Genomic DNA, 17386 nt, shown 5'->3' with positions numbered 1-17386 from the left:
ATTTGAAGTTCCCTAAAATTTCATAGCTCATATAGAAAATAAACTTGATAGAAGAATTCTCAAGTTTGTACAACAATTGTAAACAATTTGGTGGCCTTTCCAATAATGAATTGGTGAAGCTGGAAAACAAACAAACAAACAAACCAGCTTCGCTCTACCATGTCAGGGTGAAAATAATTTAGAAATTCTGAGTTCACTTTCTTTTCTCCCCACAGAAAATACTACATACTCATTGTCATGTGAAAAGGAGATCAAAGAATACGCAGAAAACCAAAGGTAAGAACGATTACAGTGTTGCATCTGTGTGCTGATTAATACAAATATTATGTTATTTTTCAGGATTTTGTAATGTTCGTGTTATCTGTCACTTACAAAAAAATGTAGTTTATTGTGATTTATTTTCTTTCTCTAAATAAATATTCAAGTTTGTGCCTAATTCCAAATCCAGAATTTTGTCTTATTAGCTGATCTATTCACTGTTAGTCATCGATCACTATTATCAACCTTCTACCCCAATGTCAGGGTGATTCTGTAGGGTGAGTCTTTCTCAGGTCTCTTTACATCTTAAAATCCCTGGTGTGAGTGGGTTGAATCACTCCCACCCAGAGATGGTCTGTCTGTTTTCAGCTCTCAGAGCTGGTGGGTTCAGTCATTTGGAGGCAGAGGGGGATGGTGAAGATGGAGGCTGGGGTACACTGTCTCTATGCCCAGCCATCCCTAATTCAGGATCTTTCCAGTACATTTTGCTTTAAGCCAATAATGAAACCTGAATGGTGACCAGGAAAGAACACTGGACTGCAGATCTCAATTTGAAGCCTGGCTTTCTCCCTTACCATGTGGTCAAGTCTCTGAATGTGTCAATCAGACTAAAAGATTCTGTGAAGGATCTACATGAAGATAGTGATTAACAGAAAGACAGCAGCAGACTGCATTAAAGATACAAGATTTCCTTAGCAGCAAGTGAATGGAAGACTCTGTATTGAGGCAAGAAACACAAAACAGGAACCGTGTGTAAGGTCCTCTTAGGGACACACACCTGTTTCATTTTGTAATGGGGCATTTAAAAAATTAAATACATAAACACGTAAGTCCCTTTATTAGAGAAATTGTACATATTGGTGAATATGACCAATGGTCACGTGTATGGGTAAATTCTTTAAAAATCAGAACCAATAATTAAGATAGCTTCCGTGCTCTACTTGTTTCATTGTCTAATGTCTAGTGTAGTTATAGTTTATTGTTGGAATGATGGTTTGAACACATTTCAAGAAAATTAGAAGATATATATGAACACCCTTCCTTCTGCAACAGTCTATGGTTTTCTTCATCATCAGGCATGCCTGCCTGGGGGAACTGAACACATAGGCAGTGGTGGGAGATAACAGTGATTTAAATGGTCACTGTTTTCTTCAAATGAACTTGACTTCACACATGATGTACTCAACTGATAAAGGCTACCATCGTGGCTCACAATCATAGTTGTGGGATCTGGTAATACTCACCATAAGTGACGTAAAGGTCATAAGTTCTGGTTTGCAAACTAGCAACCTCAGCCTTAGCTCTCAAATTTCTCCTATTTTCCTTGCACCGAGAGTAGCCTCATCTGTTTCCAACAATTCACCTCGCTTCATATTCTTCCATATCTGCAGCTTTTCTTACATCTTCCTCCTCTTTCTCCTCACATATAGCTGAGCAAATTTGGAGTTTTAAACCATCTTTGCTGTCCAGCTATGAAATGAATGAGAAAATGCAAGACAGAGTTGAAACACTGATCAATTCTGACTTTGTGGTAAGACTTTTATTTAATCTTCACACCATGAGAGAAAGGTATTTCTTCCATGTTATAGATGAGGAAACGCTGGCACTAAGAGGGAAGTTGATATGTACAAGTTTGGATAAACCGTAGGTGGCTGAACCTGTGTCCTAACCCAAGTTTTCTGAGTCTGTATCTTAAGCTTCTTCTTCAATGCTATGATTGTTAACTCTTCTTGGCCCATAGGTTTCTATGAGGACCCAATGAAGGTATTTTCACACACATGCATGTGCATGTACACACACGCACATGCATATACACTCACACATGTGTGTACACACATGCATGCATAAAATCATACACACACACACAGAAAGACAGACACACAGACACACAAACACACACACTCATACACTGCATATAATTCCAGGACTCACAGACCCCTGATACTTGGTGTAAGGATCCTTTCCCTACATCACAAACAAGAAAGGCACCTGGTTCTTGCAGATGTGCAATTTATGCCTTTTCTTCAACTACATTGAATTATTAACTAATTAGTGCTTGCGAAGTCCTAGGGAAATACCAAGCGCTTGTTCAACGCTAAATATGGTTATTAGTAAAGCTTTGATTTTAGAGAACAGCCAGGGAGTCCTGAAATAAGCAAATAATGGTTGTGTAGGGAGGCTGGCAGCTGACGGGCATGCCGCGGTGTATAATCAAGCTCTGCCTGCCTCTCAAAGGTGCTCCAGCTCACCGCTGCTACATTATCCTTACGGGGAGTTTGCACATTTTCAGGGAATGTGTGTTTCATATTTCTGCGTCCATTTACCTTTCTCTTTACCTTCCTTCTGCACCCTCTCATACCCAACCCTTTCTTTCACGGCAGATAAGTCTACCTCTCCTTTGGGGAAATAGTGTCTCCATCTCAATTTATTACTGTCACCCCTAAATGTTCCTGTCACCTGCCATCTGTCCCTCCTGACCTTACATCTCAGAGGAATTGGCTCCATGGGCAGTGACCTGTGCCATCACACACACACATTTCTTCCCTTGTTTGGTTTAATTTTCTGCTATCACCATCTTGAAATTCTTTATAATTTCTGAACAAAGGACCCAACGTTTTCTTTTTGCACTGGGTCCCACAAATTACATAACCAATCCTACCCCCGCCAACTGAATGTTCGAGGTGAATCCCTCTAGTTTTACCTGTATGTGTTGCCTCAAAGACCTCCCTCCATCAATAATATTGTGTTCTTTCATTCTTTCTCCCTCAACTGATGGCCACCTTTCAGTCAACAATATGCTCATCCAGAAGAATTGAAGGAAATTGCTTTCATCAATGGAATGACCTTCAGTTTTACATTCTTTGTGTTGCAAGGGACAGAAACCCAACTAAAACTAGCAGAGGCAAAAAAGGAAACATTATATTACATAAACAAATTGTGGAAGAGGCAGAAGTGTGCTGGCTTCATGGACAACTGGACTCTGAGATGTGACCACTATTTCATTTTCATCTCTACACTTGTCTTCATGTTAGAGTTATTCTTTCAGGTCAGTTTTTTCCATGTGATGAAAAGCTGTCTGTAGGTCGTGTCAGACCGAACTCCTGTAGCTTACGATCAACAAGGAAAATGGGTCATTGCCATCAAGTTTGAATAATAAAAAATCTGATGAAGAATTCTGTTTGGCTCAGCTTGGGTCATGAGTTTATCCTTGAACCAATCACAGTTGTCAAGGGAATGGGGCACTCTGAGGGCGCATATTGGCTGTCTTATCTGGATCTCATTGTTGGAATTCTGGGAGAGAAGTTCCCTATGGAAAAGTGTGCAGATAGTGGGAATACAGAGCAATCAATGATTACCCCTGCCCCATTTTACCCAGTACTTCCTCTCTCTCTTTCTCTTCATGGTTTAATGTCATTACAAAACCACCTATTTGAAAAGTAGTCTATATTCACTCACCTGACTTTTCCACCTCCAATCACCTCTGAATATTTTTCAACATCCCTCTTAAACTGCCCTTGTCAAGATCACCATTGGTTTCCTTGTGGTCAAATTTATAGATCAATTTTCAATGAGCTCTTATTTTACCTCCTGCGATATGTTGCATTTGTTTGTTCTTTCTTAGGAAAATTCTCTTCTCTTGGTTTCTATTAAAACATATTTCTGGCCTTTTTCCTCCTTGTCTTTCACACCAGCTTCTCCAAGCTCTATTTTTTATTGGCTTCAGCTTCCCTATTTCTTAAACTTCTCTCCTGGTCTGGTTCTTTACCTGGCCCCATGAATCTGCCTTTGATATTTCCTCTTATTCCTGCATACCATGCCTAGTGGTTCTGTTCATATTTGGAGACTCAGTCATCCAGGACAGAAATGATGGTGACCTGGATTTGGATCAGGGTGTTGGCTATTGGCAAGAAAATAATGGGAAATAACTCAATGATTATGAAGGAGGTAGAATCATCTGAACTTGATGATAGGTAGGAAGTGGGGAATAAGGAGTGCTGCAAATATCTTTCCAGTTTCTGGCTTGGGACAAAGTGATGGATGGTGCTGTTGAAAAAATGAGAGTAGTGTGTGTGCATGTGATTGTACGTGCATTCTTGTGGGTCCCTGTATATACCGGGGTGTATATACACATATGTGTATGAGTCCACACTTATGCTGATGTACTTGACTTTGCATATGTGAGCATTTAGAAACTTGGAGAGCGTGTCGTAAGAGTGAAGGTCCGTATGTGTGTGGAAATGAAGGGGATGGTGTTGAAATGAAGATATTCCCATATGTCCACAGGCACAGACATCTTGAGTCCCACCACTTGGGTGTCTGTGGTTCTAAGGAATGGCTTCCAGGCAGAGAGGACCAGCAATTTCTCCTAGCTTATCACCAGTCTGCTCCTTGCATTGTTTCCTGCTTTAAGAAACCACACAGCATGGAGCTTGCTTAATTAAATTCTATTACAACGTGAAAGGGCGCTAATTGCAGTTGTTAGAAACGTCCAGCACACGTTGCCTAGCAGAGGATGCAGGATGAAAGGTTGAATCTTTTCTGTAATCCTCCTTACCTGGCCTTGATCTGAGCTTTTATTAGTCTGGGGAAATGGGCTTACGGTATGTTCAGTATGGATTTCCGCCTTCCTGTGGATTTGCAGCTCTACAGGAGAGCTGCGCTGGCCACTGGAGCTAAAGAGTTCCAGTTTTGGGGCAACGTGGGGCAGACACCTCTGAGGGCTTCCTGACTCCAGGCATGGGAAGAAGGAGGAAACAGCGAGGAAGGTAGAGGCAGGTAGACTCTGTTTCACACTTACCACTTTCTCCTTCTTTTTGGTACTGAATTTATTTTAGGGAAACACAAAACAGCCTCTTGTGTCTGCTCTCCACTCTTTCTTTCTCATATAAAGCCAACTAAAGGTCACAGAAGAGCATATTCCCAAGAAATTGGATTCTTCATGGGGGAAATTTGGTACTAAACCGAGTTTCAATAGCTTGTATATTTATCCATCTATGCATTTTTCCTCCCCCCCCCTTCCTCCTCTTCCTTTTCCTCATCAGAGTTCATGCTCACCAAGCATTTGCTCTTTACTAAGTATGTTATCTCTTTTAACACTTGTAATGTCTTTATGAGGCTGATACTAGTATAGTCTCTATTTTACAGCTGAGAAAACTTAGTGTCAGAGAGGTTTAGTGATTTGCCTGCAATCATGCAGCTCAGAAGGATAGAAATGAGATGTGAACCCAGGTCAGTCTGACACATCCCAGCATTATGGCAATGCACAATCTTAATCCCTTCCCTCTCTCCCCAAAATATGAGAAAGGCTTTTAAAGAATCAATGATAGTACCACTGCTTAGAGATCCAACTACCAGCAATTTTATTTTTCCAATGTATTATCCCTCTCACACACACGCAAATATATGTATATAACATACAGTAAATATCTACATACACTACACATATAAAATATAATACATAAATAATATGTTATATATGCATGTATATATGTGTTTATATATTATAAATTAATGTGAGCATACTCTAAATTCTACTTTTGCTCTACTGTTCCCCTCTCTACAAAATAGGTCACAAACATATATTCAAGTCATAATATATTTTCCTATTTATCATTTTTGTGGCTGATTATATTCCATTTGCTGGGGAAAATTTCTACTTGGATTTTGATTGGCATTGCCTTGAATTGACAGACTATTTTGGAGATGATCCCTGTCCTCCTCTCCAGAAAGGTGGGAAAAACTTGAACATCTTTAAATGTAGGTTTCAGCTTGGAGAGGAGATGCAGGAGAAAGGGATGGAGGAGAAAGGACTCTCCAAAGCAGGCATTGCTTGGCAAGCACTTCCGAGACTGACATCTCTCCATTCCTTGTGAAGGCCAGGGCCACGTGAGGGACCCCCCTGTATCCTCTGAGGTGGAGTCTCATGTCCTCAGAGGGATGGAAGCTGGAGGACCAGTGATCATTAGCAGGAACATTAAGATTTGAAAGACTGCAAGATATGGTGGGAAGATGTGGGTCCCATAGAGTGGCGGACTGGTAAATATTTAACAACTTGTTCTTCAAAAAACCAAGTCCCAATTTGTAATGTTTACTACTTATATGGGGTAAGTACTTTCATTGTGATCAGTTTTAATCTGGCAATTAATGTCATTGAATGATGAATTGGGAAGAGATGTACAACCACATACCATTATAATGGTCACCTCACCGTACAGACACAATAGATGTAAATAAACCTGAAAACATAGACAATAGACAATAGTGCAATATATATACATATTATATATATTATACCAATGTAATAGTAATAAAATAATTAGGAAGTTATGACTTTTGAGTATTTATTACCTTTTGTGAATATAATATATAATTGTAAGTGCATAACATTTAGTTTTTAATAATGGCCATGTTTAACAACTGGTCTGCAAAATTCCTAATAAATTAACAATTAACTATTTCAAACCAATATGAGTCAGCTCTAGTGCACAACTGGTCAGACAGGCAGATCTTGATTCCAATCTTAGCTCCACCACTTAGCAGCTGTGTAACCTTGGGAAAGACCAGTAGCCTTTTTATCTTCAGTTTCCTGCTACACAACATAATGTTAATAATGAAAGCAATTGCACTGGGATATTGCAAAGATTAGAAGTAATAGACACAAACCTCCCGCAGGCCTGGGCACACCACCGGCTGCTCACCAGTGTGCGCGGTGGTAATGGTTGTGGCGGCAGCAATGGTAGGGGTTTCATGTCACCACCGCCAGTAGCCGTGGTCCCTTAGTGGGAGAGAGTGCAGATTCCAGAGGCTGGCTTGAGACGGCCTCTTCCTTTTGCACTGTTGTCCTTTGGCAAATTATTTAACCCATCTGAGTTCAAGTTTCCTTATCTCCAAGAAGGATGTAATAATAATACACACCTCCGAGGTCTGTTTGGAGGGTTCAGTGAGTGACTGTGTGTGAAGCTTTTAGCACAGTGTCTGGCTCCCAGGGAGCTCCACAGCTTGGTCGTGGGAGTGGAAGGGGCAGCCTTGGTGGTGGTTTTTATAGGAGGCAGGGTAGCACAGTGGCTACACGTAGAAGGGGGACTCACATTCCAGATCCTTCACCCATTAGCTATGTGACCTTGGGCAAGTCAGTGAACTTTTCTTAGCTCTGGTTTCATTAGATGTAAAACAGAGGAAATAATAGTACCCAACTTTAAGGGGGTTAAAAGAATTAAATGAGAGAATAAGTGCTATTATGATCATGAGTCTCATAATCATCATCTGTATCACAGGTGATGCTCAAGCACAATGCCTATCTCTGACTGTGACCTACTTCACAGAGGACTTCTGGGTCGGCCCTCATATGCCAGCCTGCCTGTCATCTCTCTCAGGACTTCAGCACACCCTCCCAGTTTGCTTACTGATAAAATGCTGTTGAGAAGTTGGCCCTTTGACAGAGTTCCTCATCCCTTCCAAAAGACAAACCCTGCACTGGATTTAGAAACCAGACTGCAAATGTTAAAGGAATTTCAACCTGGGGTAAAGCTCCTAAAGAGGAGGCTTGGAAGTCATGTGGCCCAGATATCACATAACCATGTGATTATGTGGCATTTTATCAACGGGCCTGGTAAAATTGTGTTCTATTCATCAGAAGATCTGATATTTATGGTTCTGGGCATTACATGACCTGTCAATCTAGTCTTAAAATGGGTCCTTGGGTTCTTGGTAAATGTATGTACTTTCTAAAATGTGGGCAGAGGATGGCAAGGAGTTCACATGAGCAGATTCAGAACTGCATTGTATAAGAAGGATGCCAGTAAACACATGTGACTATTGAACACTTGAAATATGGCTAGTCCAAATGAGGTGTGCTCAAAGCAGAAATATACACTGGAATTTGAAGACTTGGCATGAAAAAAGGTAAAAAAACAAAATCTCATTAATAATTTTTATATTGATTATACCTTGACATGATACTATTGGATATATAGGGTTACATAAAATACTATTAAAATTAATTTCACCTGTTTATTTTTACATTTTTAAGGTGTATGATCAGGCCACGCAAGATGGCTGTTCTCTTACTCTCTGCACTTCCGCTGCTTGACCAGTGCCTGCTTCCCCTACACCCTACTCACATGGCTGACCTTCCTACATGCTTGCCCCAGGCCCCAGCTAGGGACTGTGCTAAACTTTAGATCAGAACATCTTCACCACGATAGCTTATTAAAGCGGTTGCGAAGGGCATGCCCCTGTGCTAGTTTCGCTGGTAACCAATGAGCCAACCTGACATCAATTCCCCAGTTCCCCCTGTAACTGGGAACACCCTGGCATATCACTCCAGGACCTTGCTTCAAATGAGTAAGCTCCCCCGTCCATTAAACCATTGATGTCTCTGTTGCTGGCTCTGAGCTCTTTCTTTGGTCTTGAAGCTGGGCCTTCCAGGCCTGCGTGGTGCAACCCAACATAAGGCGTACTAGAAGACTTAAAGTTACATATGTGGCTCACATTCTATTTCTGTTGGGTAGCAGTGTTCTAGAGAATTCAGGCAGGAAATAGTCATTGTCAGTGTCAGAAATACTGGATTCTTCTGGGATGCAGGAATGAGGCTGTGAACTCCAGGACAGAGGCTACTGAGATCAAGGTTGAGCCCTGATTTTTAGAGGTATTGGGCAGAGAAAGGCACTCAGCCACAGGGCCCCAAGAAGACAGAGGCCTCTATACCCTCCCTACTTGTCTCCATCCCGACTTGCCACCAGACACCTTCACCTCTTGACTGGATGACTCTAATAGTAGCCTCTTCTAACTGGCCTCCCTGATTCCATTTCATTCTTCAAGAATCCATTTTTCTGCTACTCCTAATAGCCAGAGTGATTTTTAAAGGAATACCTGAATCAACTCAAATAGACTCACTTTAATCTCTTTCATGGCTCCCAATGCTTTTGGAATTAAATTCGAGGTCCTTGTCAGCCTGGTCTCAAAAGTCCTTGTTCTGGCCTTCGACTGCTCTCCTGCCTCACCTTCCTTCATCTGCCTCCCTTGGGATGTTCCAGCCTCATGAGCCTTCAAAAGGTGCCAGCTGTTTTCCTGCCTCAAGTCCTTTGCACATGCAAGTTCCTCTACCTGGAATACTCTTAAGACCTCACCCGGATGATGCCTTCTCATGCTTCAGGTCTCAGCTTAGATATTACTTCCTCTGAGAAAACGCCCTGATTTCTTTCCTAGTACCCTCTTCTTTATTCTCATCGCATTATCCCCTGTTGGCACTCATGCTTTTTCACTCTTTCAGCCTATCCCTGGGTTTTCAGCTCTGTGCAGTGGGTCCATGTCTGTGGCATTCCCAGTTTAGTGTGGAGACAATCACAGAGGAAGCACGTAGGAAATATTTGTTGGACAAAGAATAATTGAATGGAGGTCTATTATGTGAACCAAGACACAAGTGCGATGATGACTTGATGGAAGAGGACTGAGGTTGTGGGAGGGGGTGGGAGGGACTGGAAGCTCCAAGGAAGGAGACAGCAGGACACCGCGGCTGGGGCATCAAGGAGGGCCCAGCCTGAGCCCGACAGCGCTAGCTTGGCTTTGCCTTCCCAGGCCAGTGACTTCAAAGCCCTTCACAGGAAGCAAGTCAAGATGTGTCGGTCCCTGGAGGTGTCAACTGGCCCTCGGAAGGCCTCTGCCAGGGTTTGATGAAGCACCTTCTGTGGCAGGTCTCGTAATTAACTGTGGCCAGGCAGCATGTTCGTGCCGATGTAAATCATCGGCAGATAACTCTGGGGCTTATCTACTAATGAAAACTCCGTGGCATTTCTGTAAGCATATTATGGTCAATTACAATTAATTCAGTTTGCATCGACTGCCTTTTTCCTTATGCAAAGATTGTGCAAATCGAGTGTGTGAGCCGAGGGCTCTGAGGCCTATAAAATCCATAATGGTTAGTTCTCAGGGGTGGTGAGGAGAGAATAAAACTGTGGGCTGTTTGAAATTTAAATCAGGGCAAGGCTGGTCAATAGAAACAGGTTTGCAGCACTCAGATTAGCCGGACCAGGATGCAAGGGGACAGGGAGCTGCTTTCCTACTGCCCAGACGTACAGGGTCACAGACTGCCCCCTCTCCCAAGCAGTTTTCTCCTTCGGGCTCCACCTCTGCATTCCTGGCTGCAGACTCTCCAAGTCCCCAGGGACTCAATTTCCTGTCTGAGGACTCATAACCTCATGATTCATGAGGACACATTACTGCTGCTTGAGGAGAGATGAGGTTTTTCTCTTTTTCTTTCCCACGGCTCCCAGAACAAAGTTAAGAAAACAGCAGGTGTGAAATTAATTTGTGAAATTTTAGTTTCTGGACCGGGTGACATTTGTTGAATATTCACTCTGTGCCGAGAATTGTACTCAGTGCTTTATGGATGCTTTCTGAAAATGTTTGTGCATGTCACATGAGCCTATGGGGGTAGATATTCTCATTTCACAAATTTTATAGATGAAGCTTAGAGAGGGAGTGACCTGTCTGTGTTATACAAATAGGAAAAGTTCGGTTTGAATCTAGTTTCTAATCGGCATCTTATACAGTCCCTTGGAGGGCTGGGTTTTATAGAAAGTGATGCTCTGTATTTATTGGTTTTGTTATCAAACTCATCTGCAGCCAATGCCTGAAGAAGAGAGCATGTTCCTTTCCTGTAGGGGAAGCTGAGACCGTGGGGCTTCCCATGAAAGTCAGAGAGATTGGCTGGCTGAGTTTTCCTAGGAAGAGAGATGACACCCATATGATGCTCTAGCCGTGAGCAGTGTTGGGGACGACTCTCAGAGGTTCCTCTCCCCTTGAAAGGTGACGCCCACCTCAGATATCCAGAGAGAACCCCAGAGTCAGCCTGAACAATACCGAGTTACAGTGGGGTATAGCGATAGCTCTTGTAGATGTTGTTGGCATATTGTGCAAATCCCCTCATCCTTATGACTCAAGTGCACGCCAGCCCAACTTCCAACCCTGTTATTTCTTTACTTGAGGCTTTTCTGTAGCCATCAGGGTCCACTTGTCCAGCTGTGTGGCAGGTCAGAAGTGCCAGGGAAGTAATGTTCCTCAGAAGCAAACTTAACAAAGAGTGATGGAATTTGGTGGATAAACACCCCAGCCCCCTACCCCTCAGGCGAGATACTCTGCAGTACGTGGTTCCCAGCAGATTACACCCCAGTTGCCCATGGTTGGATCACTTCTTCACTCTCTTATTAGTATTTCCTCGAATCACTTCCTAAGTAAAACGACTGCACTTGAATCCTTATCTCAAGGTCTACTTTTGGAGAAACTAAACTAGGATAGTTCTTAACTTTAGGCATAAGCCTGCTGCAAAAAATGATTTGCGGCTCTACAAATGGCTTATTTTTAATTGTGCAAGGAAACATAAATATAATCTCATAAACATTACAGTTACTTTCAAAGTCCCCCTTGATCCTCTTCCCCAAAAACTTCCCCGCCCAGAAATGACCGTTGTCATTATTTTAGTGTTTCTCCTTCCAGACACTTTCTATTCATTTACACACACACACTATCCACCTTGCATATTGACCTGCAATGTATTGTTTTTGTTTTGGAGTTCCTTCCATCTAAGTACACAACACTCTACCTCGCTTCTTTGAAATACTGTATCACATTACACTGTATGAATTTAGCTGAGTTTATTTAACTTCTCCCCTGTTGGTGGATATTTAGGTTAGTCCCAGTTCTGTGATGGTTTCGACTTTGGGGGCTTCCTCTTTAGAACACGGACTGTCCTAATGAGGGTCAATTCCCTCAAATTAAGGGCTCTGCAACCACTCTCTTGTGAATCCTGAAACAACCACAATGCTGGTTATAAAATGAAGATATTATGAAAACCAGAAAGAATTTCTGGGGCATTCCAGACAATATAACATGACTCCTCTACGTCTCTAGAGGACTCGAACCAGACTCTGAAGAGGTGGATTGGGACAGAATGCTGGAGAGAGAAGAAGGGGAGGGGAGCAAGCAGGGGGGAGAAGGACTGAGGAAGAGGAGGTTTTTTTCGGTCCCAGACTCTTGAAGCTCCATTTGCTAATTTATCGTAAGACCACAGAAAAATTGATCCCTCCTGCTCCATCCAGATGTTGCTTTCTTGAGTTCTGGCCTCGCCCCCATGGCTCTTACCACATCAAGGAGGTGGATAGAAATTAAAAAAATAGCTTTTGCTTTTAGTAGGATTAAAATCCCCTCTCGTATTTTTTTGCACCATCTCTGTCATGGAGCCTGTTCTGGGAAGCATATATTATTAGGTTGAACCATATGAAAGTAACATTTTTGTAGGTCAAAATGATCAAATACCTTCAGTTTCATGTGGTTCAACTGAATATTTTGGGGGAGCGATTCAAATTTATTTTTTAGGTGATGGGGTTGGGGTGACAGTATGGCTGCAACCTCATGAGAGACCCTGGGCCAGATCCACGCAACTAATCAAGTTCCTTTATCTCTCTGTGCCTCAGTTTCCTCATCTCTAGAATGAATATAATAATGGTAGCTCACAGGACTGATATAAAGGAAATTGAAATAATATATGTCAAAGATGTAAAATCCTGCCTGTCTCATAGAAAAACTTAGTAAAGTGTAACTGCGATTATCCTCAGAATTATTGAGCGACAAGATGCCAGTAAAAACAGGTCAAGGGACTTAATATTTACTGAGTGACTATTGTCTAATATGCATTGGATACACGCTTTACACAAACTTCATGAAACGAAAACAATGCTGTGTGAGACCATGAATATCTCTGAATTTTCCACGTGCTGGAAATGAATCTCAGAATTGTTAAGTAACTTACCAAAGATGGAAAATATAGAGAAGTTTAAGCGTCATGTGAGGCAGGGTGAATATATACGTTTAGTTGGAATATTCCATAAGATGAGAGAAAAGAAAATGGAGCAGAAGCAACATTTTAAGCGATTAATAGCCTACAGTTTTCCGAATACGATGAAAGACATCATGTAATTAACCAAGAAAATGAACCCAAATAAAACCACACTTGGTTCATCACAGTGAAGCTGGTGAAAATAAAAACTCGAGAGAGGAGGAGCTTCAAGATGGCAGAGGAATAAGACACGGAGATCACCTTTCTCCCCAGAAATACATCAGAAATACATCTACACGTGGAACTGCTCCTATAGAACACGCACTGAACGCTGGCAGAAGACCTCAGACCTCCCCAAAGGCAAGAAACTCCCCACGTACCTGGGTAGGGTAAAATTAAAAAGAATAAACAAAGACAAAAGAATAGGGACGGGACCTGCACCAGTGGAAGGGAGCCCTGAAGGAGGAAAGGTTTCCACATACTAGAAGCCCCTTCGCGGGCAAAGACTGCGGGTGGCGGAGGGGGGAAGCTTCGCAGCCTCGGAGGAGAGCTCAGTAACTGGGTGCGGAGGGCAAAGTGGAGAGATTCCCGCAGGAGGATCGGTGCCGAGCAGCACTCACCAGCCCGAGAGGCTTGTCTGCTCACCCGCCGGGGCGGGCGGGGCCTGGGAGCTGAGGCTCGGGCTTCGGAGGTCGGATCGCAGGGAGAGGACTGGGGTTGGCTGCGTGAACACAGCCTGAAGGGGCTAGTGCGCCACGGCTAGCCGGGAGGGAGTCCGGGAAAAGGCTGGAGCTGCCGAAGAGACAAGAGACTTTTTCTTGCCTCTTTGTTTCCTGGTGCGCAAGGAGAGGGGATTAAGCGAGCCGCTTAAACGAGCTCCAGAGACAGGCGCGAGCCGCGGCTATCAGCAGGGACCCCAGAGACGGGCATGAGACGCTAAGGCCGCTGCTGCCGCCACCAAGAAGTCTGTGTGCGAGCACACAGTTGAAAACTTACCTAAGGTGGGAAAGGAAATAGTCAATCAAGTCCAGGAAGTTCAGAGAGTCCCATACAGGATAAATAGAAGGAGAAACATGCCAAGACACATATTAATCAAACTATCAAAAATTAAATACAAAGAAAAAATATTAAAAGAAGCAAGGGAAAAACAACAAATAACATACAAGGGAATCCCCATAAGGCTAACAGCTGATCTTTCAGCAGAAACTCTGCAAGCCAGAAGGGAGTCACAGGACATATTTAAAGTGATGAAAGGGAAAAACCTACAACCAGAATTAATCTACCTAGCAAGGATCTCATTTAGATTTGACAGAGAAATTAAAACCTTTACAGACAAGCAAAAGCTACATGAATTCAGCACCACCAAACCAGCTTTACAACAAATGCTAAAGGAACTTCTCTGGGCAGGAAACTCAAGAGAAGGAAAAGACCTACAATAACAAACCCAAACCAATTAAGAAAATGGTAATAGGAACATACATATCAATAATTACCTTAAATGTAAACAGATTAGAAGCTCCAACCAAAAGGCATAGACTGGCTGAATGGATACAAAAACAAGACCCATATATATGCTGTCTACAAGAGACCCACTTCAGAACTAGGGACACATACAGACTGAAAGTGAGGAGATGGAAAAAGATATTCCATGCAAATGGAAATCAAAAGAAAGGTGGAGTAGCAATTATCATATCAAACAAAATAGTCTTTAAAATAAAGACTATTACAAGAGACAAACAAGGACACTACATAATGATCAAGGAATCAATACAAGAAGAAAATATATCAATTGTAAATATATATGCACCCAACCTAGGAGTACCTCAATACATAAGGCAAATGAAAACAGCCATGAAAGGGGAAATCAACAGTAACACAATCATAGTAGGGGACGTTAACACCCCCACTTTCACCAATGGACAGATCATCCAAGATGAAAATAAATAAGGAAACACAAACTTTAAATGACATGGTAAAAAAGATGGACTTAACTGATATTTATAGGACATTCCACCCCAAAACAACAGAATACTCTTTCTTCTCAAGTGCTCATGGAACATTCTCCAGGATAGATCATACCTTGGGTCACAAGGAAAGCCTTGGTAAATTTAAGAAAATTGAAATCATATCAAGTATCTTTTCTGATCACAATGCTATGAGACTAGATATCAAGTACAGGAAAAAACCTGTATAAAATACAAACATACGGAGGCTAAACAATACACTACTAAATAACCAAGAGATCACTGAGGAAATCAAAGAGGAAATTAAAAACTACCTAGAAACAAATGACAATGAAAACACGACTACCCAAAACCTATGGGATACAACAAAAGCAGTTCTAAGAGGGAAGTTTATAGCAATACAATCCTACCTCAAGAAACAAGGGAAATCTCAAATAAACAACATAACCTTACTCCTAAAGCAATTAGAGAAAGAAGAACAAAATACCCCCAAAGTTAGCAGAAGGAAAGAAATCATAAAGATCAGATCAGAAATAAATGAAAAATAAATGAAGGAAACAGTAGCAAAGATCAATAAAACGAAAAGCTGGTTCTTTGAGAAGATAAACAAAATTGACAAAGCTTCAGGCAGACTCCTCAAGAAAAAAAGGGAGAAGACTCAACAGAATTAGAAATGAAAAAGGAGAACAACTGACATGGCAGAAATAGAAAGGATCATGAAAGATTACTACAGGCAACTATATGCCAATAAAATGGACAACCTGGAAGAAATGGACAAATTCTTAGAAAAGCACAACCTTCTGAGGCTGAACCAGGAAGAAATAGAAAATATGAACAGACCAATCACAAGCACTGAAATTGAAACTGAGATTAAAAATCTTCCAACAAACAAAAGCCCAGGACCTGATGACTTCACAGGGGAATTCTATCAAACATTTAGAAAAGAGCTAACACTGATCCTTCTCAAACTCTTCCAAAATATAGCAGAGGGAGGAACAATCCAAAACTCATTGTACGAGGCCACCATCACCCTGATACCAAAACTGGAGAAAGATGTCACAAAAAAAGAAAACTACAGCTAATATCACTGAAGAACATGAATGCAAAAATCCTCAATAAAATGTTAGCAAACAGAATCCAAGAGCACATGAAAAAGATCATGCACCATGATCAAGTGGGGTTTATCCCAGGAATGCAACGATTCTTCAATATACACAAATCAAGCAATGTGATATACCATGTTAAAAAACTGAGGGATAAAAACCATATGATAAGCTTTTGGCAAAATTCAACACACATTTATGATAAAAACCCTCCAAAAAGTAGTCATAGAGGGAACTTACCTTAACATAATAAAGGTCATATATGACAAACTGACAGCCAACATCATGCTCAATAGTGAAAAATTGAAACCTTTTCCACTAAGATCAGGAATAAGACAAGGCTGCCCACTCTCACTACTGTTATTCAACATAGTTTTGGAAGTTTTAGCCACAGCAATCAGAGAAGAAAAAGAAATAAAATTATCCTAATCAGAAAATAAGTAAAACTGTCACTGTTTGCAGATGACATGATACTATATATAGAGGATCCCAAAGATGCTACCAGAAAACTACTAGAGCTAATCAATGAATCTGGTAAAGTTGCAGGACACAAAATTAATGCACAGAAATCTCTTGCATTCCTATACACTAATGATGAAAAATCTGAAAGAGAAATTAAGGAAACACTCCCATTTACGATTGCAAAAAAAAAAAAAAAAAGAATAAAATACCTAGGAATAAACCTACCTAAGGAGACAAAAGACCTATATGCAGTGAAGTAAAAGACACTGATGAAAGAAATTAAAGACAATGCAAATTGAGAGATATGCCACGTTCTTGATTTTGGAAGAATCAACATTGTGAAAATGACTATACTACATAAAGCAATCTACAGATTCAGTGCAATCCCTATCAAACTACCAATGGCATTTTTCCCAGAAATAGAACAAAAAATTTCACAACTTGTATGAAAACACAAATGACCCCAAATAGCCAAAGAAATCTTGAGAAAGAAAAACGAAGCTAGGGAAGCCGTGTCCCTGACTTCAGACTATACTACAAAGCTACAGTCCAAGACAGTATGATACTGGCACAAAAACAGAAATATAGATCAATGGAACAGGATACAAGCCCAGAGATAAACCTACGCACATATGGTCACCTTATCTTTGATAAAGGAGGCAAGAATATACAATGGAGAAAAGACAGCCTTTTCAATAAGTGGTGCTGGAAAAACTGGACAGCTCCATGTAAAAGAATGAAATTAGAACACCCCCTAATACCATACA

The 17386-nt window shown here is 41.4% G+C and overlaps 1 pseudogene; it reads right to left on the bottom strand.

Annotated features, from left to right (window-relative positions):
* Positions 1–1163: 1163 nt before the first annotated feature.
* LOC131741050 (ubiquitin-like-conjugating enzyme ATG3) overlaps positions 1164–17386 on the bottom strand; it is a 146715-nt pseudogene continuing 130492 nt past the window's right edge.

Source organism: Kogia breviceps, chromosome 14 (genome assembly GCF_026419965.1).
Source record: "Kogia breviceps isolate mKogBre1 chromosome 14, mKogBre1 haplotype 1, whole genome shotgun sequence".
Classification (NCBI taxonomy): domain Eukaryota; kingdom Metazoa; phylum Chordata; class Mammalia; order Artiodactyla; family Physeteridae; genus Kogia; species Kogia breviceps.
Note: the sequence above shows the minus strand (reverse complement) of the source record. Positions and strands in the feature narration are given on the sequence as shown.